General features: G+C 42.2%; 1 protein-coding gene and 1 pseudogene across 1 annotated transcript in view; both read left to right on the top strand.

The window, feature by feature from the left end:
* Nucleotides 1-2,651, top strand: part of VAMP4 (vesicle associated membrane protein 4) — a 43,030-nt gene extending 40,379 nt beyond the window's left edge. Inside the window, exon 9 of the transcript XR_004058898.1 lies at nucleotides 722-2,651. The gene's annotated coding sequence lies outside the window, so the exon portion shown is untranslated. The remainder of the gene's footprint in view (nucleotides 1-721) is intronic.
* Nucleotides 2,652-16,798: 14,147 nt separating this feature from the next.
* LOC104668555 lies at nucleotides 16,799-18,104 on the top strand (annotated as a pseudogene).
* Nucleotides 18,105-26,069: the final 7,965 nt, after the last annotated feature.

Below are 26,069 nucleotides of genomic sequence, written 5' to 3'. Positions count from 1 at the left end.
TGAGCTGAGATCCAGCCACTGCACTCCAGCCTGGGCGACAGAGCAAGACTCCGTCTCAAAAAAAAAAAAAAAAAAAAAAATCTTTTAACAAGTTAAGATACCCAGAAAAATGAGCATTTTTAGAATTTCAGTAGCTAATAATTCAGAAATGGAAATATTTTAACTGAATGGACAGAATCAGTCCTAACATTTGTATGTATGTCCTTTATTTGAATTGGAACTAGGCTCGTAAGAGGTTAATTTTCCATTAGTTGATCCGGTTCCTCCATAATATCTACAAGTGAAGATGAAGATTACTTCTCAAAAAGTATCCATATTTCCAGTGTTTCTTTTAATAAAGTATGCCACTTTTAAATAAATTACAAAAAGTAAAATTATAAATTTTTTAAAATTTAAATAAGTAAAAGTAATATTTATTTGACAATATATATGTCGCTGTCTTTGTAATTTAAACATATTGTTACCTGGGATATGGGTAACAGACGTATCACTCATGGAACTTTGTAGTAGTGATGGCTTGGTTTGTAGTTTGTCATTTCATCTCTCTTGGTCTTGATTAATCCTGAAATCCTTAAAATGGCTGGCATGGTTATGACTTTATTGTGGTAACCTTGGAGATGTAAGCCCTCTTGTGATCAAAAACAGAAGAAAAAATACATTGTTCAAACTGATGCCAGGCCTACCTTCATTCCCTCCCTTAATTACTTTTTTTCTCATTCAGCTCAGATCATCCTGCACTTGAAAAATGAAGTTTTACCATCATCAAAACTATCATTATTTAACAACAAGTGAAGATCAACAGAAAAATTCAAGTAGCTTTGCAAATACTAGTTGATTCTCAGTGAAATCACGTCACTATTTTCATGCCTGAATCCATACCCTTGTGATTTATGTTTAATTACAGAAGCCTGTTGCCTTGCAGCAATTTTGTTGTTATAATACTGATAATTAATTACTCCTTCTTATTATAACTCAGTAATACCTGTGGTCGTTTGGTTCCTCTATCCTGACAAAGTTCACTGGAAATTGCCCTCAGATTTTATAAACTGGGGGATTTCTTAATTAGATGAAAGTTCACTATTAAAGATGGAATATTATATAAGATGGAGGAAGGGTAATTAATACACATGAGATATAGAAATACTTTGTTAGCCCTCCTATAGATTGCCTATTGTAGTCTTTCTGTGCATTTCAGTACTCTGTATTAGAAAATTATAACTTCAGCACTTTTGATGGCAAAAATTGGCATCTTTCAATTCTGTATAGTATGTGGGTGTCCTGTAAATGATAGTACGTGTACAGACTGAGAAGGCAGGACTATAATATAAAGAAATTGAAATCTCTCATTGCCGGTATACTCTAAAACAGGCTTGATGCCTTGTCAGCATCATTGCCCACATTGACTCTGTAATCTGTATATACACTATGATTAGAAAACATGCAAGAAATTGTTTTTCCATGTTAAGAACAAATGCCAATAGAAGATGTCCCCTTAATTGTATTGTCAGAGTATTACTATGTCAAGGATGACTGTTCTGTTAACCTAATTTTGTGTTTTCACATGGAAATGTGATTGGACTCCATTTTTCTGTGAGTTGAGAGTAAGAGCATAAGTCAGTTTGAAAGCATTTACAAGTTTGTTTTAGAATGTAGTGTAGGGCTTATATTTGTGCAGGAAATTGCCACAAAGCAGTGGAAAGACACTGGATTCTAAGGGCTGAAAGGTGCTCTACTTCTTGTTTTTTCCATGTTGTAGACAAATGACATCATGCCTTAGATTGATGTAGAGTTTAGGTCCTCTTTAATACTTTGATGTTAGTCTTATTCTGACTCTTTTTTCTGGAAACCAAGTAGAATTAGGGATGGGAACACAAATGCATTTATTCTGGCTCCTGTTTTATTCCATGAAGCTTCTTGGAACAAATCAGTAGGAATTGAAAAGAAAGCATGACCAACCCAGTTACAGGGGATAAATGTAAGCTTGTGAAAGTAAGCACCACACCATGTTTCTGTCTCCCCAGCACCCAGCACAGTGCTGTGTACCTTGGCAGATGCTAGACAAATGTGTGTTGAATGAATGTGCCTGTGAAGCCACAAAGATGCCACATGTTAGTATATCAGTGAGAGCTGACTCGATAGTGCTCCCTGGAGAAGCAACATGAGCCTTTTGCTTTTGCCTGGATATAGTGGTGCTCTTCTACTGTAATTGGGTGTGGAAAAACTCTGGCTTTATGGTATTCCATTAGGTTCTTTTCATTTAAAGTAGTCTTAAAATCAAAGTATCAAATATTTTAAAGCCACAAAGTAGATTACATAATTAGCAGAGATTTTAGTCAGTAAAATGTTAGAAATCAAACTATAAGAAAATTCAAGCCATTTATTTTGTGTCTTGGGTATCTGTCATTATTTTAAATTCCACGCTCCCTTACTTAATCACTTTGGTAAGTGCCTTTGATGTTTGTTTTGAGATGTATAGTGGGAGATGAGTAAATGTAAATGTCATGTGCCCTGTTCCCTAGCTTCTCAATTCCTCATAACCATTTTTACCAGTGTTGGTAAAGTTTAGTCCTTTGTGTTAATATCAGAAATGTATTTGTAGCCCCTCCATAGTGAACAGTGAAATAAACTATTTCATAGAAAACAAAAATTAAGCACTTTGGCTTATTCAATATGTGTTACCTGTTGCCTTAACTTCAAAGCATAGCTTATTTAATAATAACATCTGGATAATCACCCCTGATTTAATCTATCCTATTTTCCCAATAAAGTACAATGGAGGAAAAATAAGAAAAAGAAAAGGCATTTTTTCACCAAAACTTATGCCTGATACTGATGAAATCTAAGAGGAATTTCTCAGTGATTTTTAACTCAGTACATCAGTGTCTTTATCTCAGTCAATAGTGTGTAAGAGAGGAAGGCATGTAAGTGTCTGTAAACTTACATGCCCCAATCAGAAAACCTGGTCCTGTCCCTCAGCTGCCTGGTGCTTTAGGCAACCAGAGTAATGTTCATTCTCTCTAGCCTCCCTCCACTCACACACTAAACTGTGTCTTTTTATTTTTGAGACAGGATCTTGTTCTGTCTCCCAGGTTGAAGTGCAGTGGCGCGATCACAACTCACTGCAGCCTTGAACTCCTGGGCTCAAGCCATCCTCTCACCTCAGTTCTCCCAAGTGGCTGGGACTACAGGCATGCACCACCATGCCCAGCTAAGTTTCTAATTTTTTTTATAGACAAGGTCTCACTATGTTACCCAGGGAGGTCTCAAATTCCTAGACTACTGCCATCCTTCTGCCTCAGTATCCCAAAATGCTACGATTACAGGTATGAGCCACCATACCAGGCCTTTATTGTCTTAATACTACAAAAAGGCATGGGAGGGGAGATGACATTGGAGGCACATTGTACCCTGAGATAGTCTCCACAAATAAAGTGCTGTAGTCAGAAATGGAGATGGGAAGCAGCCTGGTAAGTGCACTCTGAGAATGATGGTGTTTAATACAGTCCACCATTCAACAGATGAGAGAACCAGGCAGGAAGATCAGATACTACCTGAATCCAACAGAATCATACTTAGTGTGCCCATCACACACTAAAAACTGCCGAGGAGCTGTGACTATCGGCCTGCTTTTCAGTTGTCAGTATAAGAAGGGATTCTGACTAGTAAGCAAAGACTGAGCAGTCAGTGGTGGTGCACTTACCCTATTTATTGAGTAACTGGGCAAGATCTTATCTGAGGATGTCTAAAAAGATGCATATGGACCTGTAAGTAACATTGTAAAAACACAGAAAAGAGAACATCCTCCCGATCATTCCCAGCAACATACTCTGTCTTCCTTAAAAAGCTCCATCTCTTTTCTCCACTTTCCCCCAGCCCCCTGCCAAATTCCGCTATATATATACATACACACATCTATACATCCAGACTTTTTTTTCTTTTTTCTTTTTTTTTTTTTAAGAGGCAAGGTCTCACTCCAGCATGTAAACTGGAGTGCAGTGGCACAATCATAGCCCACTGCAGCCTTGAACTCCCAAGGGATCCTCCTGCCTCAGCCTCCCGAGTAGGTGGGATTACAAGCATGAGCCAATGCAACCAGCCCTCATTGCTATACATTTTTGATAATTGTCCTCCTCCTGACATATACTTTCCTGTGGCAGAATTTAGAGAGGCAGAATAGTATGTGAATAGTATAGTAGAAATAACATGGGTGCTGAAATGATGGGCTCTGGGTTTTTGTTTGTTTGTTTGTTTGTTTTTAGAGACGGGTTCCCACTATGTTGCCCAGGCTGGTCTTGAACTCGTGGGCTCAAGTGGTCCTCCCACTTTGGCCTCCCAAAGTGCTGGGATTATAGGAGTAAAGTACCATGCCTGGCTACAGGGAATTTTTTGTCTTGTTTTTGGGACAGGGTCTCACTCTGTCACCCAAGCTGGAGTACAGTGGCACAATCATAGCTTATTGCAGCCTTGAACTCCTGGGCTCAAGCACTCCTCCTGTCTCTGTCTCACTTGTAGCTAGGATTACAGGTGCATGCCACCACGCCTGGCTCCACTCCATATCTTTACTGCTCTTTATAGTAATAGTCCTTGAAAGATTTCAGTATATTTGCTATTTCCAGTTTTTTTGTTTATTCTCCTAAACAGTTTAGTCAAGATTTTGCCTCCACCCTCCACCAGACTTACTCTTGGAAAGGTAACCAGTGACCTCTGCATTGCTAGATCCAGTGGTCAATTGTCAGCCCTGATCTCTGTGCTGCAGCAGCATTTGATGCAGTTAATGACTCTCTTCTCCTTCATACGTGCTTCCAGGGCTTTGTTTCTTCTTGTCCTCATGGTTGTTCCTCCTTTTCTCCTCAGCTCTTGATATTGGAGTGTCCAGGATTCAGCTCTTGGTCCAGTCTTTACACACATTCCCTTAGAAAGCTTACCTAATTGTGTCATTCAAAATCACATATTTGTGCTGACAAATCCCAAGTTGTTGTCTCCCACTTGACTTCCCTTGAATTTGCAGTCATCCAGTACTCCTTTTGATGTCTTCATTATTTCAAGTTTAGCATGTCCCAAACGCATTCCAGTCTCCTTTCATAGACCTCCTCCACATGCATTCTGCCCCATCTCAGTTGATGGCAACTGAATCCTTCCAGTTACTTAGACCAAAAACTGTGGAGTCATACTGACTTCATAATTTCTCTCTCAACTCACCTCTAATTCTTCAGGAAATCCTCTGGTGCTACCTTTAAAATATCTTTAGAATCTGACCAGTTCGCACTGCCTGCATCATGACCACCTGGTCCTTTCCTATCATCATCTCTCACCTGGAATACTGCAGTAGCTTTCTAACTGGTCTCAGGCTTCTACTGTTCCCCCTCTCCCCAGAGTCTGTTCTCAACAGAATGGTGAAAATAATTCTTTCAAAATGTAATCAGATTATGCCATTGCTTTGCTCAAAACTCTTCAATGGCTTCCCATCTTCCTCGGAGTGAAAGCCAAAATTCTTTCAGTGGCCTACAGGGTCTCATGATGCATCCCCAAGTCACCTTGCTGACCTCTGCCCTTGTCTTTGCCTTCTTTGCTGTGCTGCAGCCACACCAGCCTCTTTGCTGTTCCTCAGACAAACCAGCTCCAGGCCTTGGACTTGCTGTTTCTCCTGCCAGAAAAGCCCTTCCTCCTCAACCACTGCATGAACAGTTCTCTTGAATGACTTTCTCAAAATCTCCCTGAGTACACCATCCAATTCCTTTACCCTCTGTTTTTCCAGAACATTCTAACATTCCAGAATTTTCTCTGATGTATCCCAAACCACTCACTACAACAGCAAGTGTCATAGTGAGTGCTCAAATAATTATTGAATATATTAATTATCCTGAAGATGCAAAGGAAAATGGTAGTTTTGAAAATGATGTACCACAAGAACTAAATTGATTTTGAGCACCTCAGCATTGGCAACAGGATGAAACTGATGCTTTTGGAATTCCGAAAGTCATAAAGAGAAAAGTCAAGAAAAAAAGTACAATTAAATGTGTTATGTAGACAATTAGGTCAGCCATAAGGGGAGCATGTTAAAATAATTTGCCAGGAAACAAATTGCAACACAAACATTAAGCCCTTCACTGAAGCAGTGAGGAGTAGAATTGATTGAAGAAAATCAGTGGTGCAGAAGAGAGGTTCAAGAAGCTGCCACGGAAAACAGAGGAAAAAGATCAAAACTGTAAATGGACAGTGTGATGTTAGATCTAGGAGACCAAAAAAAGACTACTAAGAATTTACATAGTGTTCCTGTGGAAGAAATCCAAAAAGAGTGGAACAGAGAAATCATCAAAAAACATTATTCTTTGATGTATTCTTTGATGAAAGCTTAAGCTTTTATAAAGTCCTTCAGGAGAAAACAAAATTGTCAAAAGACACAGTAAGCTACATTGTAGTAGAGTATATGAATTATAAGATTAAAGGGGTAAATTCTATAAGCATTGACACCTGAAAAATGTGTTACCTACAAGGAAGCAAAAATTAAGCTTACCTCTGTCTTTTCTGCCACTGAATTATAGTATACGAAAACAGCATCTGTAGATTTTTGAGAGGATACAGCTGTGACTCAAGAATTTTTATACCAAATCAGTTGTCACTTAAGAATGAAAACCATTGAGGATTCTATGGACCATTGGAAACATTTTTAAAAAGAACGCAAACCAGGCTGGGCTCAGTGGCTCATACCTGTAATTCCAACACTTTGGGAGGCTGAAGCAGGAGGATCACTTGAGCCCAGGAGTTTGAGACCAGCCTGGACAACACAGTGAGACCATGCCTCTACAAAAATTTAAAAAATTAGCCAAGCATGGTGGCACATGCCTGGAGTCCCAGTGACTCAGGAGGCTGAGGTGGGAGAATCATTTGAGCTCTGGAAGTCAAGGCTGCATTGAGCCATGATGGCACCATTGCATTCCAGCCTGGGTGACAGAGCAATAGCCTGTCTTAAAAAAAAATGAAAACCACAAACACAATATTCTTAAAATATGAGAGTTCAGAAAACATGACGTCCTTGTCTCTTTTCTTGATAAAAACATTACTGGAAAATTTACGTTATACAGGCAGCTAAGAGAGAAATCAAAATTGAGAGTTCAAAAACAGACAATTCTTCTACTTGAAACCCTTTGATGAAGTCTCATTGCACTTACAGTGAAAACTGAACTGCTTACCTTCCTTGATCTCATCAGTTACTGCCAGGGTAGCATTCTGTTTTACGTCACAGGACACTCAAAATAACTCAAGGAGAATTTAATAAAGGTAAATTTATAAAGGTGGTAGGGCTTAAAGAAACTACAAAGGATAGTACAGCTTGAAGGGTTGAGGGAAGGCAGAGGTTACCAACACCTGGAAGGACAAAGTCACATGGAGAGGGCTACCTTGACTTTTGGCCAAGGGATGCAGCCAGCCTAAGGTGATCTTCCAGGGAGGACACCAGGGGAATAAATAACCTGGCCTAGTTGTTTTATTCCCTGTGATCTGGTGCTAGGACTCCCCTATTTTATATATATATATATATATATATATATATATATATTTTTTTTTTTTTTTTTTTTTTTTTTTTTTTTTTGAGACAGAGTCTCGCTCTGTCGCCCGGGCTGGAGTGCAGTTGCCGGATCTCAGCTCACTGCAAGCTCCGCCTCCCGGGTTTACCCCATTCTCCTGCCTCAGCCTCCCGAGTAGCTGGGACTACAAGCGCCCGCCACCTCGCCCGGCTAGTTTTTTTTTTTTTTTTTTTTTTTTTTTTTTCAGTAGAGACGGGGTTTCACCGTGTTAGCCAGGATGGTCTCGATCTCCTCGTGATCCGCCCTTCACGGCCTCCCAACGTGCTGGGATTACAGGCTTGAGCCACCGCGCCCAGCCATATATGGGTTTTTTTGTTTTTGTTTTTGTTTTTGTTTTTTTTTGAGACAAAGTTTTACTCTATCACCCTGACTGGAGTGCAGTGGTGCAATCTCAGCTCACTGCTAACTCCGCCTCCCAGTTCAAGCAATTCTCCCGCCCCTGCTTCCTGAGTAGCTGGGATTACAGGCACGCGCCACACACTAGGCTAATTTTTGTATTTTTAGTAGACATGGGGTTTCACCATATCGACTGGCCAGGCCGATCTCGTACTCTGGACCTCAAGTGATCCCACCTCAGCCTCCCAAAGTGCTGGGATTACAGGCATGAGCCACCACGCCCGGCCAGACTCCCCTATTTTTGAACCCGATTAAAAAAGAAATGGCAAGGAATCCTAGCGGTGTAAGCCACACTGGTCACCATTCTGAAAGGAGGGTAGAAAGTGCATCTGATGCCCAGATTCCATTCCCCAGCTGTTGTGGATGTTAACATTGGCTGCCAGTGGCTTACAGTTTCCCCCTTCTCTGGAGAACTGCTGTCTGCCAATGGGAGCCACTTCACCTCTGAATTAAGTCCCATCTCTGGGGGTACCTTGGAGCCAATGGTAGACTGATATTGGGGTCCAAAAGGCTGAACCCATTATCTGAAGGTGGGACAACTCGATGTTGTGATATATGCTTGAGATGCCACACACTCCCTTGAATCTGGCCAAGGCTAGACTTTACCTGAGACCATTTTTGCTCGGCCTTTTCCCTTCATTGTCTTTCATCTCTTTGTCTCTTAGAGAGCTGAGCACTCCTTCGATAAATCACATGCATCTGAATCCTTGTAGCCAACTGTTTCTAAAGAGCCCAGCTGAAGAGGGTTAGTACCAGTATTGGTCCCAGAAAACAGGTTCTAAGAATGGGATTCTGGAATTAGATCACCCACTGAAGAGAAAGCAATAAGGATCACATCACTGGTGGTAGGTGGAGTAAGTACTGATATCAGTAGTCTCTGACATGCAGTAGCAGTGCCATTCATTGCTAAAATGTTCACCTCTGGTGAAGTGAGAGGGATACAAGTAGAGGGGAATGTGAAAGTCATGCTGTCTCTAGCATTTGAGAGGAACAGGAGATACGGTCATTTTAAGGATTTTGAAATGGAGCAGCTCCTGCTAAACTCCATTCTTAGCTTGGAAAAAAGAAAATGACAGATGTGACAGATGCAGGGCAATCAATTGTGAATTTAAAGCAAAATATGAGAATCAGAGATTCTCTAATTCTCTAATTGAAAGTATTTAAAGAGACCTTTATTTCCTGAAGCTGAAGAGCAGAGAGAGTTGAAGACCAGGCCCAGAATTAATTTTAAGGTGGCAGAATTTCAAAGAACGATGAATTTCCAGCCTCAGCAAGTTTCCTATGCCAAAGTCAGGATCTTGTTAGGGAAGGAACAGGGCCTAGAGACTTGGGATGGGATATCTGGGTAGATGCCCCTGAGGGTCTTTTTTTTATTTTATTTTATTTTTTGAGACAGGATTTCACTCTGTTGCCCAGGCTGGAATGCAGTGGCACGATCACAGCTTACTGCAGCCTCAACATCCTGGGCTCAAGCAATCCTCCTGCCTCACCCTCCTGAGTAGTTAGGTTTACAGGCACATGCCACCATGCCTGGCTAATTGTTTTGTTTTTCATTGGGATGAGGTCTCACTCTGTTGCTTAGGCTGATCTCAAACTCCTGGGCTCAAACAGTCCTCCTGCCTCGGCTTCCCAAAGTGCTGAGATTATAGACGTGAGTCACTGCACTCAGCCCACTTGAGGATCTTGAATGCTCAGATTCCACAGAACTCCCTGGGCCTGTAGAAGTGGCCCAGTCCCCCTTGTTGAAAAAAAACCCCCGGACGGAGCAAGATGGCCGAATAGGAACAGCTCCAGTCTCCAACTCCCAGCGCGAACGACACAGAAGACCGGTGATTTCTGCATTTTCAACTGAGGTACTGGGGTCATCTCACTAGGGAGTGCCAGACAATCAGTGCTGGTCAGTTGCTGCAGCCCGACCAGCGAGAGCTGAAGCAGGGCAAGGCATCGCCTCACCTGGGAAGCGCAAGGGGGAAGGGAATCCCTTTTCCTAGCCAGGGGAACTGAGACACACAACACCTGGAAAATCAGGTAACTCCCACCCCAATACTGCGCTTTAAGCAAACGGGCACACCAGGAGAATATATCCCTCACCTGGACGGGAGGGTCCCACGCCCACGGAGCCTCCCTCATTGCTAACACAGCAGTCTGCCATCTAACCGCAAGGCAGCAGTGAGGCTGGGGGAGGGGCGCCTGCCATTGCTGAGGCTTAAGTAGGTAAACAAAGCTGCTGGGAAGCTCGAACTGGGTGGAGCTCACAGCAGCTCAAGGAAACCTGCCTGTCTCTGTAGTCTCCACCTCTGGGGACAGGGCACAGCTAAAAAACAACAACAACAACAACAAAAACAAAAGCAGCAGAAACCTCTGCAGATGCAAACGACTCTGTCTGACAGCTTTGAAGAGAGCAGTGGATCTCCCAACACAGAGGCTGAGATCTGAGAAGGGACAGACTGCCTGCTCAAGTGGGTCCCTGACCCCTGAGTAGCCTAACTGGGAGACATCTCCCACTAGGGGCAGTCTGACACCCCACACCTCACAGGGTGGAGTACACCCCTGAGAGGAAGCTTCCAAAGTAAGAATCAGACAGGTACACTCGCTGTTCAGCAATATTCTATCTTCTGCAACCTCTGCTGCTGATACCCAGGCAAACAGGGTCTGGAGTGGACCTCAAGCAATCTCCAACAGACCTACAGCTGAGGGTCCTGACTGTTAGAAGGAAAACTATCAAACAGGAAGGACACCTATACCAAAACCCCATCAGTACGTCACCATCATCAAAGACCAGAGGCAGATAAAACCACAAAGATGGGGAAGAAGCAGGGCAGAAAAGCTGGAAACTCAAAAAATAAGAGTGCATCTCCCCCTGCAAAGGAATGCAGCGCATCGCCAGCAATGGATCAAAGCTGGTCAGAGAATGACGAGATGAGAGAAGAAGGCTTCAGTCCATCAAACTTCTCAGAGCTAAAGAAGGAATTACGTACCCAGTGCAAAGAAACTAAAAATCTTGAAAAAAGAGTGGAAGAATTGACAGCTAGACTAATTAATGCAGAGAAGGTCATAAATGAAATGACAGAGATGAAAACCATGACATGAGAAATACGTGACAAATGCACAAGCTTCAGTAACCGACTCGATCAACTGGAAGAAAGAGTATCAGTGATTGAGGATCAAATGAATGAAATGAAGCGAGAAGAGAAACCAAAAGGAAAAAGAAGAAAAAGAAATGAACAAAGCCTGCAAGAAGTATGGGATTATGTAAAAAGACCAAATCTACGTCTGATTGGGGTGCCTGAAAGTGAGGGGGAAAATGGAACCAAGTTGGAAAACACTCTTCAGGATATCATCCAGGAGAACTTCCCCAACCTAGTAGGGCAGGTCAACATTCAAATTCAGGAAATACAGAGAACACCACAAAGATACTCCTCGAGAAGAGCAACTCCAAGACACATAATTGCCAGATTCACCAAAGTTGAAATGAAGGAAAGAATCTTAAGGGCAGCCAGAGAGAAAGGTCGGGTTACCCACAAAGGGAAGCCCATCAGACTAACAGCAGATCTCTCGGCAGAAACTCTACAAGCCAGAAGAGAGTGGGGGCCAATATTCAACATTCTTAAAGAAAAGAATTTTAAACCCAGAATTTCATATCCAGCCAAACTAAGTTTCATAAGTGAAGGAGAAATAAAATCCTTTACAGATAAGCAAATGGTTAGAGATTTTGTCACCACCAGGCCTGCCTTACAAGAGACCCTGAAGGAAGCCCTAAACATGGAAAGGAACAACCGGTACCAGCCATTGCAAAAACATGCCAAAATGTAAAGACCATCGAGGCTAGGAAGAAACTGCATCAACTAACGAGCAAAATAACCAGTTAATATCATAATAGCAGGATCAAGTTCACACATAACAATATTAAGCTTAAATGTTAATGGACTAAATTCTCCAATTAAAAGACACAGACTGGCAAACTGGATAAAGAGTCAAGACCCATCAGTCTGCTGTATTCAGGAGACCCATCTCACATGCAGAGACATACATAGGCTCAAAATAAAGAGATGGAGGAAGATCTACCAAGCAAATGGAGAACAAAAAAAAGCAGGGGTTGCAATCCTAGTCTCTGATAAAACAGACTTTAAATCATCAAAGATCAAAAGAGACAAGGAAGGACATTACATAATGGTAAAGGGATCAATTCAACAGGAAGAGCTAACTATCCTAAATATATATGCACCCAATAAAGGAGCACCCAAATTCATAAAGCAAGTCCTTAGAGACTTACAAAGAGACTTAGACTCCCATACAATAATAATGGGAGACTTCAACACTCCACTGTCAACATTAGACAGATCAACGAGACAGAAAGTTAACAAGGATATCCAGGAATTGAACTCATTTCTGCACCAAGCAGACCTAATAGACATCTATAGAACTCTCCACTCCAAATCAACAGAATATACATTCTTCTCAGCACCACATCGCACTTATTCCAAAATTGACCACATAATTGGAAGTAAAGCACTCCTCAGCAAATGTAAAAGAACAGAAATTATAACAAACTGTCTCTCAGACCACAGTGCAATCCAACTAGAACTCAGGACTAAGAAACTCAATCAAAACCGCTCAACTACATGGAAACTGAACACCTGCTCCTGAATGACTACTGGGTATATAACGAAATGAAGGCAGAAATAAAGATGTTCTTTGAAACCAATGAGAACAAAGATACAACATACCAGAATCTCTGGGACACATTTAAAGCAGTGTGTAGAGGGAAATTTATAGCACTAAATGCCCACAAGAGAAAGCTGGAAAGATCTAAAATTGACATTCTAACATCACAATTAAAAGAACTAGAGAGGCAAGAGCAAACACATACAAAAGCTAGCAGAAGGCAAGAAATAACTAAGATCAGAGCAGAACTGAAGAAGACAGAGACACAAAAAACCCGCCAAAAAATCAATGAATCCAGCAGTTGGTTTTTTGAAAAGATCAACAAAATTGACAGGCCGCTAGCAAGACTAATAAAGAAGAAAAGAGGCCAGGCGAGGTGGCTCAAGCCTGTAATCCCAGCACTTTGGGAGGCCTAGACGGGTGGATCACAAGGTCAGGAGATCAAGACCATCCTGGCTAACACAGTGAAACCCCGTCTCTACTAAAAAATACAGAAAACTAGCCGGACGAGGTGGCGGGCGCCTGTAGTCCCAGCTACTGGGGAGGCTGAGGCAGGAGAATGGCGTGAACCCAGGAGGTGGAGCTTGCAGTGAGCTGAGATCCGGCCACTGCATTCCAGCCTGGGCGACAGAACGAGACTCCATCTCAAAAAAAAAAAAAAAAAAGAAGAAAAGAGAGAGGAATCAAATAGACGCAATAAAAAATGATAAAGGGGATATCACCACCAACCCCACAGAAATACAAACTACCATCAGAGAATACTATAAACACCTCTACGCAAATCAACTAGAAAATCTAGAAGAAATGGATAATTTCCTGGATGCTTACACTCTTCCAAAACTAAACCAGGAAGAAGTTGAATCCCTGAATAGACCAACAGCAGGCTCTGAAATTGAGGCAATAATTAATAGCCTACCAACCAAAAAAAGTCCAGGACCAGATGGATTCACAGCTGAATTCTACCAGAGGTACAAGGAGGAGCTGGTACCATTCCTTCTGAAACTATTCCAATCAATAGAAAAAGAGGGAATCCTCCCTAACTCATTTTATGAGGCCAACATCATCCTGATACCAAAGCCTGGCAGAGACACAACAAAAAAAGAGAATTTTAAACCAATATCCCTGATGAACATCGATGCAAAAATCCTCAGTAAAATACTGGCAAACCAGATTCAGCAGCACATCAAAAAGCTTATCCACCATGATCAAGTGGGCTTCATCCCTGGGATGCAAGGCTGGTTCAACATTCGCAAATCAATAAACGTAATCCAGCATATAGACAGAACCAAAGACAAGAACCACATGATTATCTCAATAGATGCAGAAAAGTCTTTTGACAAAATTCAATGGCCCTTCATGCTAAAAACGCTCAATAAATTGGGTATTGATGGAACGTACCTCAAAATAATAAGAGCTATTTATGACAAACCCATAGCCAATATCATACTGAATGGGCAAAAACTGGAAAAATTCCCTTTGAAAACTGGCACAAGACAGGGATGCCCTCTCTCACCATTCCTATTCAACATAGTGTTGGAAGTTCTGGCTAGGGCAATCAGGCAAGAGAAAGAAATCAAGGGTATTCAGTTAGGAAAAGAAGAAGTCAAATTGTCCCTGTTTGCAGATGACATGATTGTATATTTAGAAAAACCCATTGTCTCAGCCCAAAATCTCCTTAAGCTGATAAGCAACTTCAGCAAAGTCTCAGGATACAAAATTAATGTGCAAAAATCACAAGCATTCTTATACACCAGTAACAGACAAACAGAGAGCCAAATCAGGAATGAACTTCCATTCACAATTGCTTCAAAGAGAATAAAATACCTAAGAATCCAACTTACAAGGGATGTAAAGGACCTCTTCAAGGAGAACTACAAACCACTGCTCAGTGAAATAAAAGAGGACACAAACAAATGGAAGAACATACCATGCTCATGGATAGGAAGAATCAATATCGTGAAAATGGCCATACTGCCCAAGGTTATTTATAGATTCAATGCCATCCCCATCAAGCTACCAATGAGTTTCTTCACAGAATTGGAAAAAACGGCTTTAAAGTTCATATGGAACCAAAAAAGAGCCCGCATTGCCAAGACAATCCTAAGTCAAAAGAACAAAGCTGGAGGCATCACGCTACCTGACTTCAAACTATACTACAAGGCTACAGTAACCAAAACAGCATGGTACTGGTACCAAAACAGAGATATAGACCAATGGAACAGAACAGAGTCCTCAGAAATAATACCACACATCTACAGCCATCTGATCTTTGACAAACCTGACAAAAACAAGAAATGGGGAAAGGATTCCCTATTTAATAAATGGTGCTGGGAAATTTGGCTAGCCATAAGTAGAAAGCTGAAACTGGATCCTTTCCTTACTCCTTATACGAAAATTAATTCAAGATGGATTAGAGACTTAAATGTTATACCTAATACCATAAAAACCCTAGAAGAAAACCTAGGTAGTACCATTCAGGACATAGGCATGGGCAAGGACTTCATGTCTAAAACACCAAAAGCAACGGCAGCAAAAGCCAAAATTGACAAATGGGATCTCATTAAACTAAAGAGCTTTTGCACAGCAAAAGAAACTACCATCAGAGTGAACAGGCAGCCTACAGAATGGGAGAAAATTTTTGCAATCTACTCATCTGACAAAGGGCTAATATCCAGAATCTACAAAGAACTCAAACAAATATACAAGAAAAAACAACCCCATCAAAAAGTGGGCAAAGGATATGAACAGACATTTCTCAAAAGAAGACATTCATACAGCCAACAGACACATGAAAAAATGCTCATCATCACTCGCCATCAGAGAAATGCAAATCAAAACCACAATGAGACACCATCTCACACCAGTTAGAATGGCAATCATTAAAAAGTCAGGAAACAACAGGTGTTGGAGAGGATGTGGAGAAATAGGAACACTTTTACACTGTTGGTGGGATTGTAAACTAGTTCAACCATTATGGAAAACAGTATGGCGATTCCTCAAGGATCTAGAACTAGATGTACCACATGACCCAGCCATCCCACTACTGGGTATATACCCAAAGGATTATAAATCATGCTGCTATAAAGACACATGCACACGTATGTTTATTGCGGCACTATTCACAATAGCAAAGACTTGGAATCAACCCAAATGTCCATCTGTGACAGACTGGATTAAGAAAATGTGGCACATATACACCATGGAATACTATGCAGCCATAAAAAAGGATGAGTTTGCATCCTTTGTAGGGACATGGATGCAGCTGGAAACCATCATTCTTAGCAAACTATCACAAGAGCAGAAAACCAAACACCGCATGTTCTCACTCATAGGTGGGAACTGAACAATGAGATCACTTGGACTCGGGAAGGGGAACATCACACACCGGGGCCTATCATGGGGAGGGGGGAGGGGGGAGGGGGGAGGGGGGAGGGATTGCATTGGGAGTTATACCTGATATAAATGATGAATTGATGGGGTGCTGACGAGTTGATGGGTGCAGCACACCAACATGGCACAAGTATACATATGTAACAAACCTGCACGTTATGCACATGTACCCTAGAACTTAAAGTATAATAAAAAAAAAAAAAAAAGAAAAGAAAAGAAAAAAAACCCCCATTTCCCCCTTCACTCTTGCTTGTTTGAAAGCTATTCAGTAGCCTCTAAACAAGGCAAGTAACTTCCAGGAGGATGCTGGCCCATCTCAGGATCTGCCCCCTCCTACCTGCCTGGCCACCAGATCCATAACTCCTCTGGAATCAAGGCTCAAGAGAGAGGTTTAATGATTTGTCCAGCACTTACACAGGTGATGTGTGACAGAGGCGAGGCTGTAATCCAAAGTGGAACTAGTGATGAGATTCTTTACAGCAAGCTGCATGCACTAAAGCAGTTTTCCTTTCTAAATAAATCTCTCAGACTCTCACTGAGTCAATAGAGATGGGAAACCAGTGATGATCACTATCTCCCTATAAACAAGTATCATACACTCAGATTATTAAGTTACTACCCAGTCCTTTTTTTTTTTTTTTTCATTAACCTTTCCCATATGCAAGGCTGGCTACATAATTTCCAGGACCCAGTGCAAAATTAAAATGTGGGGCATATTTTTAAAAGCACAGAGAACTTTTCCTGTGGCAACAGCCATGCTGAGAGGAGCATGGCTCTCTCCTTTCCGCCATGGTGTGTGCTTGCCCACTGATATCACTGTACTCTGAAAAGGGGGAGTCATCTGACAAAAATGTCACTTTGCCTGCTGTATTCAAGGCTCCTATTCAACCAGATATTGTGAACTTTGTTCACACCAACTTGCACAAAAACAGCAGACAGCTGTATGCTGTCAGTGAATTAGCAGGTCATCAGACCAGTGCTGAGTCTTTGGGTACTGACAGAGCTATGGCTCAAATTCCCAAAGTTTGAGGTGGTGGGACTCACCTTTCTGGCCAGGGTGCTTCTGGAAACATGTGTTATGGAGGCCGAATGTTTGCACCAACCAAAACCTGATGTTGTTAGCATCATAGAGTGAACACAACCCAAAAACGATATGCCATCTGTTCTATCCTGGCTGCCTCAGCCTTACTAGCACTGGTCATATCTAAAGGTCATTGTATTGAGGAAGTTCCTGAACTTCCTTTGGTAGTTGAGGATAAAGTTGGAGGGTACAAGAAGATCAAGGAGGCTGTTTTGCTTCTTAAGAAACGTAAAGCCTGGAATGATATCAAAAAGGACTATGCCTCTCAGCAAATGAGAGTTGGCAAGGGCAAAATGAGAAACCATCACCGTATCCAGCACAGAGGCCCCTGCATCATCCATAATGAGGATAATGGTATCATCAAAGCCTTCAGAAACATCCCTGGAATTACTCTGCTTAATGTAAGCAAACTGAACATTTTGAAACTTGCTCCTGGTGGGCATGTGGAGTGTTTCTGCATTTGGACCGGAAGTGCTTTCTGGAAGTTAGATGAATTGTATGGCATTTGCCGTAAAGCTGCTTCCCCCAAGAGCAACTACAATCTTCCCATCCACAAGATGATCAATACAGATCTTAGCAAAATCTTAAAAAGCCCAGAGATCCAGAGAGCTCTTCAAGCACCATGCGAGGAGATTCATCGCAGAGTCCTAAAGAAGAACCCACTGAAAAATGTGAGAATCATGTTGAAGCTAAACCCATACGCAAAGACCATTCGTCGGAACACCATTCTTCACCAGGCCAAGAATCACAAGCTCTGTGTGGATAAGGCAGCAGCGGCAGCTGCTGCACTAGAAGCCAAATCGGATGAGAAGTAGGTTGCAGGCAAGAAGCCTGTGGTAGGTAAGAAAGGAAAGAAGCCTGCTGTTGATGTTAAAAAGCAGAAGAAACCTCTGGTGGGAAAAAAGGCAGCAGCTACGAAGAAACCAGCCCCTGAAAAGAAGCCAGCAGAAAAGAAGCCTACTACAGAGGAAAAGAAGTCTGCTACATAAACTCTTAAATTTGATTATTCCATAAAGATCAAATGATTTTGGACAGCTTCTTTTGAATAAAGACCTGATCAAAGAGGCAGTGAGAAAAAAAGAGCACTGAGAAAATGATGTTAAAGTACCAATATATGACTTTTTCCTTTAAAAATATTTTTATTTTTATTTTTATTTATTTTTTTTTTTTTTGAGACGGAGTCTTGCTCTGTCGCCCAGGCTGGAGTGCAGTGGCCGGATCTCAGCTCACTGCAAGCTCCGCCTCCCGAGTTTACGCCATTCTCCTGCCTCAGCCTCCCAAGTAGCTGGGACTACAGGCGCCCGCCACCTCGCCCGGCTAGTTTTTTGTATTTTTTAGTAGAGACGGGGTTTCACCGTGTTAGCCAGGATGGTCTCGATCTCCTGACCTCGTGATCCGCCTGTCTCGGCCTCCCAAAGTGCTGGGATTACAGGCTTGAGCCACCGCGCCCGGCCAAAATATTTTTATTAATTACAAAGCATAAGAGGGTCAACATCAATAATTATTGTGTAAATCAAAATCAAAATCACAATGAAATACTACCTCAGGTCAGGCATGGTGGCTCATGCCTGTAATCCCAGCACTTTGGGAGGCGGAGGCGGGTGGATCACTTGAGGTCAGGAGATGGAGACCAGCCTGGCCAACATGGTGAAACCCCATCTGTACTAACAATACAAAATTAGCCAGATGTAGGGGTGCATGCCTGTAGTCCCAGCTACTCATGAGGCTGAGGCAGCAGAATCTCTTGAACCTGGGAGGCGGAGGTTGCAGTGAGCCGAGATCACGCCACTGCATTCCAGCCTGGGCGACAAAGTAGGACCGTCTCAAAAAAAAAAGGAAATACCACCTCACACTTATTAGAATGGATACTATTAAAAAAAAAAAAAAAAAAGTAAGTATTGGTGAGGATGTGGGAAAATTGGAACCCTTGTGCACTGTTGTTGGGAAGGTAAATTGTTATAGACTTTAAGGAAAACGGTGTGCCAGTTCCTCAAAAAACTAAAAATAGAAGTACCGTATGATCCTGCAATTCCACTTCTGGGTATATGCCCAAAATAATTGAAAGCAGCGGTTCAAACAGATACTGGTATACTCATGTTCATGACAGCACCATTCACAATAACCAAGGAGTAGAAGCAACCCAGTGTGCACTGACAGATGAATGGGTAACAAAATGTGGAATGTACATACAATGGAATATTATGCAGCTTTAAATAAAGGAAGGGAATTCTGACACTTCTAAAAGACGGATGAATTTTGAGGACATTATATAAAGTAGAATAAGCCAGTCCATTACAAAAGGACAAATATTTTAGAATTCCACTTCTTTGAGGTATCTAGAGTAGTCAAAGTAGAATGGTGGTTGGCAGGGGCTGGAGAGAGGAGAGAATGAGGAGTTAATATTTAATAGGTACGGATGGACAGGTGCGGTGGCTCATGCCTGTAATCCCAGCACTTTGGGAGGCCGAGGCAGGCGGATCACGAGGTCGGGAGATCGAGACCATCCTGGCAAACACGGTGAAACCCCATCTCTACTAAGAATACAAAAAAATTAGCCAGACATGGTGGTAGGCTCCTGTAGTCCCAGCTACTCAGGAGGCTGAGGCAGGAGAATGGCATGAATCCAGGGGCCAGAGCTTGCAGTGAGCGGAGATCATGTCACTGCACTCCAGCCTGGGCGACAGAGCAAGACTCCATCTCTCCCTCTCTCTCTCTCTCTCTCTACACACACACACACACACACACACACACACACACACACACACACACACACACACACATGTATATGTATATAATAGGTACAGAATTTCAGTTTTGCTAGATAAAAAAATTCTGGAATTGGATCGTGGTGATCATTGCACAACGATGTGAATGTGCTTAATGTCACCAAACTGTACACTTAAAAATGGTTAAGACAGTAAATTTTATGTTATATGCATTTTACCACATTTAAAAATAATGTTTTTTAAGTGTAATAGAAGTATTCTAAATTTTAAAGTTTAAATTTAATTATTAGAATGAATTTTACCATTCATCTTATTTTATGCAATGCCAGTTTTAAACAGAAATTACAAGAGCTTTTATCTTATATGTGGAATCACTAAAATTTCACAGTTTGCATTTTACAGCTCATAAATAAAAATTGTTTCATTCTTATTAGAACAAGGATGATAATACTACATAAAACTGGTTTTTTTTTTAATTTCTTGATATGTTCACATTCTACCAACACTCTCTACCTTTGGATCACTGATGATTAAGAAAGAACTTATTCCTGGCTGGGTGCAGTGTCTCCCACCTGTAATCCCAGCACTTTGAGAGGTCAAGGCGGGTAGATCACCTGAGGTCAGGAGTTTGAGACCAGCCTGGCCAATATGGCAAAACCCCGTCTCTACTAAAAATACAAAAATTAGCTGGTCCTGGTGGCGCACGCCTGTACTCCCAGCTACTCGTGAGGCTGAGGCAGGAGAATCGCTTGAACCTGGGAGGCAGAGGTTGCAGCGAGCCAAGATCATACCACTGTACTCCAGCCTGGTCAACAGAGAGAGACTCTAAAAAAAAAAAAAAAAAAAAAAAAAAAAAAAGAAATAACTTATTCCTTATAATATGGCAACTATGGATGGACCTATTTCCCCTTTCCTTCTATGTCAACATTTTTAACATAAGTGATTGGGTCATACAGGAAATAATGCAAGTAAAAGTGTATATGATAGAGGCTGGACTCAGTGGCTCATGTCTGTAACCCCAGCACTTTTGGAGGCCAAGGTAGGTGGATCACCTGAGGCCAGGAGTTCGAGACCAGCCTGGCCAAAATGGCAAAACCCCCATCTCTACTAAAAAATACAAAAATTAGCTGGATATGGTGGCACATGCCTGTAATCGCTTAAACTCGAGAGGCAGAGGTTGCAGTGATCTGAGATCATGCCACTGCTCTCAAGCCTGGGTGACAGAGTAAGACTCCGTCTTAAAAAAATAAAAACCTGTATATGATAGGGTTCCTAGGTCATTCTTATTTCTCTGAATACCATTACCTTCTTTCTGCATTGGAAACAAGTTCTGGTTCTAATGGAAAGGATGGCCTCTTGGTGCTATCAGCACTTCTGCTGTTGTAGATGTGTTGGTCTGGGCACATGTTGATACATGTGGCGCACATGCCAGTATGAGCATCTGCTGATATGAGGTGTGTAGACATGAGCACAGAATTCTGGTGGACCCACATACATAGGAGTTGGGCAAGACTCAAAGCAAGCACAAGCAAGTAGACACACTTCTTGTGTGTCATGGAAGTGGGGTAGCAATCATTAATGTTATGTGCAAATGAATTGCAAGGCACGAGGGAAACAAGCATGCCCGTATCTCCTCTGCTCACATGCGTGCTCCATTGTCCCACTGGACTTCACTCACAGGACACAAGTTCAAAGATAAAATATTAAGAATTCCAAGATGACAGAGCTTTTAACCACCAAGTGCAGTGCCCTTCTGAGAGTGGCCCGCTGGGACTGCGCTTGTCATATGCCCATGAAGTCAGCCCTGCTTCTGGCTACTCTCTCGGAGCATTTTCACATTCTCGACATTGTCTTAAAAGGTGGGGCCTGTACTGAGTGTCAGTTTAGCAAGGTTGCGTAGAGTGGGAGAAGGATCTCATAAAGCTTGGTGGTTTTACTTCTGCTAATACCAGTATCATGTTAATTTCTTTTTCTTTTTAATCCAGAACTTTCTCTGGCCCATCTATTCCTTGCTGCATACATTTCTCATTTCTCAACCTTGTATTTTTCTTCTGAATTAATTAATAGTCTTTGGTAAGACCATGCTTGATTCCACTTTGTATCCTAGCCCAAACCTAACACAGGGCATGTGCTTTACACTTGTTGCATTGATGAATTATCTTATTCAGTGCTCAGAAGCAAATATTCTGTGGTGGCACTTCTACTGTCATTCAGTCATGTATTCAATTATCTATTCAGTTACAAATATTTCTGGTACATCTACACCATGCCAGGTCCTCTCTCCTTCCCTTTCAGGCCTCTTTCTCATTTCTCTCACCTTTCTCTTTAGATCAAAGTTGAGGAATGGTGATGACATCAACGTCAAGGTGCAGAGAGATTACTGCTATATTTTCATCCCACTTCTCTTAAATTTCTTCCCATTTGTACTAGCCATATACTCCTTATGATTGGCAAATTTGTCCTCTTAATAGTCTACCCTCCTTAGTGTGACCTGCAAGCTCAATGAAATATGTTTTATATAGAACTTAGTTATTAGCTAAAAGCATTCAAAGCACTAGCCCAAAGCAGGGTGATACTCAAAATACTTTAAAATTGGTACTGTACAACAAGGAATTGGGAGGACTGGGCCCAGGGCTCAGGGTAGGAGCACTCAGGGGCTCAGGAAAGCAACTGTTGACCAAAGAAAAAGAAGTAGTTCAATAAGTTAAGACTAGTACAGCTGACCGGGCATGGTGGCTCACTCCTATTATCCCAGAATTCTGAGAAGCTGAGGCAGTAGGATCACTTGAAGTCAGGAGTTCAAGACCAGCCTGGGTAACATAGTGAGACCTGTCTGTACAAAAAATAACTAGCTGGACACTAAAGCCCGCCTGTAGTCCCAGCTACTCAGGAGGCTGAAGCAAGAGGATCACTTGAGCACAGGAGGTCGAGGCTGCAGTGAGTCATGATCACACCACTGCACTCTAGCCTGGGCAATAGAGCGAGACCCCCATCTAAACAAACAAACAAACAAAACTAGAATAGCTGTACTCACATATACCCACTGGCTAATATCAGGCAGGCACTACAGTAGGCTTCTATTGACACCCCTGAGGGTTCTTCTTGTTCTCTGCAATGGTACAAAACCAATAAGAAATCTCTATTAGAACTATTTGGCTGGGCATGATGGCTCACACCTATAATCTCACCCCTTTGGGAGGCCGAGGCGGGTGGATTACCAGAGGTCAGGAGTTCAAGACTAGCCTAAGCAACATGGTGAAACCCTGTCTCTACTTTAAAAATACAAAATTTAGCTGGGCATGGTTGTGGGTGCCTGTAATCCCAGTTACTCAGGAGGCTGAGGCAGGAGAATCACTTGAACCCGGGAGGCAGAGGTTGCAGTAAGCCGAGATTGTGCCAAGCCCAAGCGTCTTGGGAGGGAGATGCCCTACACATTTAAAGGGAGGATACGAGACTCAGAAAAGGTAAGTGGTTGCCCAGGATAACTCTCAACTTATTCTGACATGTGAGCACAGGTCTTTCTTCCCTCAGGCCGTGGCCCTTTCTGCTACCACACAGTTGCTCTTCATGAACTTATTTGCGTACAACTGAACGTAGGCAAACCATGCTGCTCCTGAGAAATGGCAGATGGCTTATTTTCTTCTCGTCATACCTTTTTTCTCTTTGTTGTCTCTTTTCCTCCATCTCCCTCTTCCACTCCTTAGGCCTGTCAGTAACACCCTGTTGCTCGCTTATACTGCTAAAGGGAGCCAGAGTTAAAGACATTGTTGTGGATGGCTTTCTACTAGGGATCCGGCTGCTGCATTAAGAGGGACAACCATTAAGGTAGTTTGTTTGTTGGTTTTTGAGACAGAGTTTTGCTCTTGTCACCCAGGCTGGAGTGCAGTGGCATGATCTTGGCTCACTGCAACTTCCGCCTCCCAGGTTCAAGTAATTCTCCTGCCTCAGCCTCCCAAGTAGCTGGGATTACAGGTGCCCACCACCACGGCTGGCTAATTTTTGTATTTTTAGTAGAAACAGAGTTTCACCATGTTGGCCAGGCTGGTCCTGAACTCCTGACCTCAGGTGATCCACCCACCTCGGCCTCCCAAAGTGCTGGAATTACAGGAGTGAGCCACTGCACCTGGCCAAACCCATCCAATTCTTTTACCCCCCACCTGACTGCTCCCCTCTCCTCTGCCTCCTCCCTGCTCACCAGCTCTGAGCTGGTACCAAGTGAGAATCAGAATCAGCTGATTCTATACATTTCCAAGCAGAGAGAGTATAATATATGCCTGTGCTCATCCTCTCACTCATTTCCTTTCTCCTCCTCTTCTCCGTCCCTCCTCTCCTTCCTTCCCCCTTTCCATTGCCTTCAGAGCCATCATTATCATCACTGATATTTTTAAGTTCTGAAGTGGTGCCAGGCACAGTCTAGGTTCTTTATATGGATTATCTCTACTCCAATTACTTTGTCACAAGCACACTATTGTTGAGGATATTAACTAAACAAGCTTACTTTACTTTACTGCTACTGTAATTAGAAAGTGAATCTTAAGTAGCATATCTCAACACTATTAAAATAAACCAGTGGTTCACAACTGGAGATGATTTTGCCCTTTAGAGAACATCTGTCACTATCCGGAGACATTTTTGGTTCTCATAGCTAGAGGGGATGCTCTAGTTAGGGGAGGCCCTGAACATCCTTCGACGCACAGAACAGCCCCCCACTTCAAAGAAATATCTGGCCCAAAATGTTAAGAGTGCTAATGGTGATAAACCCTGAGATAAACTAATTTTTATAGGGATTAGAAAAAAATGCACCACTAAGAAAAACTTAGGTTGCCATTAACTCTTTTACATCAAATTATACAATTTTTAAAACAATTTTCACACCTTGCTGCAGTCATAACTACATTTCTTTTTTTTTTTTTTTTTTTTTTTTTTGAGATGAAGTCTCACTTTGTTGCCCAGGCTGGGGTGAAGTGGCACAATCTCAACTCACTGGAGCCTCCGCCTCCCGGGTTCAAACAATTCTGCTGCCTCAGCCTCCCGAGTAGCTGGGATCACAGGCATGCACCATCACACCCAGCTAATTTTTATATTTTTAGTAGAGATGGGATTTCACCATGTTAGCCAGGCTGGTCTTGAACTCCTGACCTCAGGCGATCTGCCCACCTCGGCCTCCCAAAGTGCTGGGATTATAGGCATTGCCACCATGCCTACTGGCTAGGCATGGTAGCTCACACCTGTAATCCCAGCTACTCAGGAGGCTAAGGCAGGAGAATCGCTTGAACCCGGGGGACAGAGGTTGCAGTGAGCCGAGATCGCCAGCCTGGGCGAAAGAACGGAAACTCTGTCTCAAAAAAAAAAAAAAAAGAAAGACATGAAACAACTACAAGTCAAAGCACATTTTATCTCTATAAAGTGAAGAGCAAAAAAGTAGGGCTGTTAGCCTTATAAAAACATAATTTTCTTAACGAAAAAAATGTTACTAGCTCAGTGAACAATGGCTTCTTTTATAAGAAAACTGGGAAAATATCATTGTTTTGCAACTTTTTCCCTTTAACTCTCAATCTTGCTGGCTATCCTGAAACTAAACCTGTTTATTATCCTGTAAGGTGAAACTTTTATTTCCCATCTTAGCTTCTTTGAGTCAAGGAGTTTCTTCAGCATTGTCAAGGTAGATTGAAAACAAAAGTTTAAAATCCTCTATTTCAGACAAAGGTCAGCCAACAACAATGAAAAGCCAACTCTTTACTTAGTTTTCTTTCATATCTGATACTTCACCTTATATTCTATCTAATTTAGTCAATGGAGCATTTCCCCATACTATGTCTTCCCTTCAAGTAGTGTCCATCGTTTCCTAGCGTTCCTAAAAAGTTTGCTGTCCCCAAAATGTTATGTTATGCTGCTTTCCCAAAAAGCGTATGTTGTCTTCTAAGACCAATCTCTGTAAACATAGCCCAAATCCCAGTTCTCTTTTTTTTTTTTTTTTTTTTTTGAGACAGAGTCTCGCTTTGTCGCCCAGGCTGGAGTGCAGTGGCGGGATCTCAGCTCACTGCAAGCTCCACCTCCTGGGTTCCCGCTATTCTCCTGCCTCAGCCTCCCAAGTAGCTGGGACTACAGGCACCCGCCACCTCGCCCGGCTAGTTTTTTTGTATTTTTAGTAGAGACGGGGTTTCACCATGTTAGCTAGGATGGTCTCGATCTCCTGACCTCGTGATCCGTCCATCTCGGCCTCCCAAA

The sequence above is a fragment of the Rhinopithecus roxellana genome, chromosome 8, assembly GCF_007565055.1.
Source record: "Rhinopithecus roxellana isolate Shanxi Qingling chromosome 8, ASM756505v1, whole genome shotgun sequence".
Lineage (NCBI taxonomy): Eukaryota > Metazoa > Chordata > Mammalia > Primates > Cercopithecidae > Rhinopithecus > Rhinopithecus roxellana.
Note: the sequence above shows the minus strand (reverse complement) of the source record. Positions and strands in the feature narration are given on the sequence as shown.